Here is a 4998-nt window from a genome sequence, read left to right as displayed (position 1 = left end):
CTCTGTCTCATTGTTGAACTTTCTTAAATCCTAATTTCTTGTTGATGGTTATGATTGTATAAGTTCACCTGGCTGATTTGCTACCATTGATCTCAGTGAAACTAGACTGTATCCCTCAAAGGTATTCATTTCAAATTGGGCCGCCAGTTCAGTTGTTCTTCTTAGCAGCAGCAGTTAGTGTAAGAGTGTTTCTATTAAGCTGCATATGCAGAGCGATGTTGGCTTTGTTGCTTAGGGTTGCTAAGACTGATGATTTTTGTAACAAGAAAAGCACTTGGAGAGCGCAGGACTCCGTCAAGGCTGCTCAGTCCTCGTTTTATTTTCGACTTCTGAAATCTTGAAAAAATTTGTGGCAGAAATCATGGCACCGTGGAATGTACACAACCAGTCAAAAGTTTGGACAAACCTTCTCATTCAGTGGTTTTTATTTATGTGTATTATTTTCTACATTGTAGATTAATACTTGTTTGTTTACAACATAACTCCATATGTATTCATTTATAGTTTTGATGGCTTCAGTATTAATCTACAATGTACAAAATAATTTGAAAAAAAACACTTAATGAGAAGTTAAGTCCAAAGTTTTGACTGGTAGTGTATATGCACTGAGCACAGGTGTGTGTTATGCATGTGTACGTTAGGTAAGGATACCGAATCATGTGACCTAAATGTGTAGCGGCGGGAATTGATGGCACTCAGAAACATCCCCGCAATTAAATCAATTTCTCCTTGTATCATTTTTGATGGATAAATCCCAATAAATCCGCAGCGGTCGAACTGTTGCAGGATTGCAATCATGTGATCATCAGCAGGTAGCTGACGTACTGTTCACTTGTCATAGTTACAGTGATGCTGTGCCGCTACCTTGCAACAAAACAGAAATTTTTCAACAAATCCAGAGATCTAGACTATAAGCCGCATCACTTCCAAAGTCTAATCACTCATAATTTCATCCAAATCCGTTATTCCATTTTTGAATAATGTTGCGAACAGACAAACAGACGGACAATCATGCGCAGATCGTCACATAACTCCACCTTTCCTTGGTGGAGTAATTAAGAAAACTTGCATGAAAAACCTTGTGTGCATTTAATTTTAACATCTATATTTAATTGTTAAATATGGACAAATAAATAAATGCTTTGGAGCTGGATCAGTAATGGTTTAAAATCTACAACTTTTCATATAACTCAAATTGCATAGGTTGTACATTGACAATAATAATATCAGATAATAATAATCTCAAAACCTCCCATTAACATTCGCTGGGTTCTGTGTACATCGATTTCCTCAATGTGGCCTTACTTACTTTCATGTAAAACACTCAATACATGTTCATCTGTCAAGACCTGGATTACTGATGGAGCTTAATCGACTGAGCCGAGGGCTAATGCACTTTATGGAGAGGCTTGTCTCTTGTGGATAAATGAGTTGCATGATTAAATAAAAGGGCAATAAATGCAGAAAAGCACAACAATGAAATTACATAACGCAGAAAATTAAAGGAGGAAGTTCTCTTGCATAATAGTTGAAACACTCCTGAAATACCTCAATCATTGGAAATGATGTTTTTACACTGGAGAAGCAGTGCGGAGGCCTGATGGAGGGAATATTTGGATCGCACTTCATTTCACTCTATGTTTGCATTGAATTCAATCCATTTTGCACTTGTTACTGCTCATTACTGATGTTTACAGCCACACTTTCTATCAAAACTTCCGCTCTCACAAACCTCTGGGAGCACTGTCATTTTCGTGAAAATGCCAGGAGACATTTTTGTTAATTAGCAAATCATGTTTCCTACCACCAGGATGGTTCCCTCTGGAAATTAAATCAGCACAATAACCCAGTTAAGTCACATGGAGGGGCACAGCCATAGATCTGGTCTGTGAAAAATCTTGATCCTACATAAAAAAAAAAAAAAAAAGGCTGCATGATTTTTTTTCTGAGATGACACAGAATTGTACTCTTCAGAGTCAATCCACAGGGAGAAGTAAGTGCACAAACTGTTATTTCGGATGTACATTCTGACATGTGCACTAGAGTAAAAAATTAAGTGTGCCACAGGTGGTAATCCAGAGAAACCTCTGGGAACAGCTACATGCATTTATCTTTTTTCTTACATAAAAGCCATGTGCCACTTTATCTTTTCTTTGAAAGCAATTATTTACAAGAAGCACAGCTACTATGAGGAACAGCTTCGGGAAATTAGATTTTTGCTCCAAAATACAGTTGAACACACAGTTGAGCAGACAGACCAGCAGAGAAACAGACAGGGAACAGTTCAAATGAATAAATCTACTTTGTGTCATTCCCTAAATGGTTTATCTTTATTGTGGTCAAAAGATTAAAGATGAATGCTCAATTTTAATAACTGAAAAAATATATACACTTGGCACTGGATGACTTTTCAGAGATAAACGACAACTTCTAAATACAATTAAAAAAGTTGCCACCTGGATTTAACTAAGCAAATACAGCCTTCCATTGGATGATTACTTCAGTGATGAATATGTTTCAGCTGCAACAACCTATTTAACCCTAACTGATGCAGTGAGGAGCTTCTTTAAATTTCTTAAACAACCATGTTGGAGGACATATCCTGCAGTCATGGAAAGAATGTTAATCTATTTCAGAAGGGTCAATTACTGGCCTGCATCAATCAAAGAAAACAACTAAGGAGATTTCTGAAACTACAAAAATCAGATGAAGAACCGTCCAATGTATTAATAAAATCTGAAGGATAGTGGTGAACCATCATCTTCAAGGAACAAAACTTAGATGATCGTAGGAAATCAACAGTAGAACTCACGATTATGTTTAATAGTGAAAGTAAGAGCATTTCCACATACACAATGTGAAGCGAACTCAAGAAATTGGGACTAAACAGCTGTGTAGCTCTAAGAAAACCACTGATCAGTGAGGTTAATCAGAAAAAATGGCTTCAGTTTGCTATGGAGCATAAAGATTGGACTCTGGAGCAATGAAAGAAGGTCATGTGGTCTGATGAGTCCAGAATTGCCCCGTTCCAAAGTGAAGGGTGGGTAAGAGGACAGGCAGATGAAGTGATGCATTCATTATGTCTAGTGCCTACTGTACAAACTGGTGGGGGTTAGGGTTATGATCTAGGGTTGGTCGGGTTCAGCAACATCATGTCCCCAAAGAATGAGGTCAGCTGTCTACCCGAATACACAGAATGATACCAGGATTCATGGGGCTCACATTGAGAATGAGAGTGTCAGGGAGCATGAGACATCATTTTCACACATGGATTGGCCTCCACAGAGTCCAGACCTCAGCCCCATTGAGAAGCTTTGGGATGTTCTGGAGAAGACAGCATTCCAACTCTCCCGTGATCAATATAAGATCTTGGTAGAAAATTAATGCAACAATCTGACATTGCAGAAGATTGTAGGATTTAAACTAGGGTTGGACCCGAATATCCGAATATTCGTTCGCTACGGCGGTATTTGGATATTAATTTTGGCATCCGAATACCCAAAATTAATCGGACGTTAGTCGGACGTTACCGGGCGGAACGAATATTCGGCGTTACTGTCTTCCCTCTGCCTTCAGCCCACATCGGCTCATTCCGTCGTGTGATCACATAGACATATACACATATGTTTAGGTGATCACCCCCTCATCCCCCCAGACGAAAATAGGAATATTCGGAGCTTGTCTCTTCCCTTCGCCTTTGGCTCATCCCGCCGTGTTCGGCTCATCTCGGCTCATCCATTCGTGTTTGTTACCACCACCCGAATGGCCGGGTGGCTGCCGACTCTGACGTCACGCTTTACTTCGTTGCATAAACACAAGATAAGATGCCGAAGACCTCCGCTGTTTGGGAATTCTTCAGTTTAACTGAAGACAAAACGAAGGCCCGAATGGATCTGAATATTCAGGGCCCCCCCATCGGACGTTACAGGGCGGAACGAATATTCGGATATTCGTCTGTAATAGGGCCCGAATATCCGGAGATCAGAAACCACTATTCAGGCCAGCCCTAATTTAAACAATGCCATGGCAAATGTGAGTCGTTCTCAGAGCTTAAGATGGTCCAGTGAAATATTAAGTGTGCATCTTCCTTCACATTTCAGTAATACAAAAATGGTGAAAAAATTACTAATTTGGATCCCTCAAATAATCAAAAATGATAGAAACTGTTGTGCAGCACTGTCAAAATTAGTTGGTTACAAGATATTTCTGTTGAATTTCCTTTAGTTTAATCACATGATGATATAAGGGCTGCTGAAAAGACAGTGCGATCATTTATTTTTGATTTCAGGTCTTCTCTAATCATTATCAGCTATAATCTACAGAGAATCTGAGGTTTTGGACAATTTTTACATATTCCCAGAAATGCTCATTTGTGTGCCGTGTGACTGCCAAAATGAAACAATGAAGGACTAAATAAAGCTCATAACTCATTAAAATTGTACTATCAGGACTTTGGCATCTGTTTGTATTGTTTGAACAAGTAATTATTAACATGCTGAGCTGCAAATTCACACATACAGCATCCTGACTGCAACATTGCCTCGAATAATTTCTAACATTCCTATTAAACTCACCAATGACAGTTAATGGAACACCTGAATATAAAAGCAGACAAAAGACTTAATTGTAAGAAAGCAATTCCACTTTAAAAGTTTTCATACCTCATTAAAATGACGTACTCGAGTCCTCTTGCCTGCAGCATCACTTTCATTTTATCATCGAGAACATTATATACAATTATACATTTCTTCCACACATACAATCAACAGAAAAGGACCATGCGAGAAGCTTCAAAACGACAAGCTGTGTACATTTTTCAGTCAGTGACATGAAAAACAGCGGATTCCGCTACAAATGTATTCTACATGAGCTGATGCTTATTGAATAAAACAAGCGAGAACTTCCCTACTTGAGTGAAAGATAATGAGAGAGATTACTTTATCTGTCTGGAGTTGTGGTGTTAAAGGAGCAGTCAAGTGGTTCTTCAGTTAGATGTAG

This window comes from Acanthochromis polyacanthus, chromosome 21, assembly GCF_021347895.1.
Source record: "Acanthochromis polyacanthus isolate Apoly-LR-REF ecotype Palm Island chromosome 21, KAUST_Apoly_ChrSc, whole genome shotgun sequence".
Lineage (NCBI taxonomy): Eukaryota > Metazoa > Chordata > Actinopteri > Pomacentridae > Acanthochromis > Acanthochromis polyacanthus.
The sequence above is the reverse complement of the archived record's forward strand: the minus strand, read 5'-3'. Positions refer to the sequence as shown.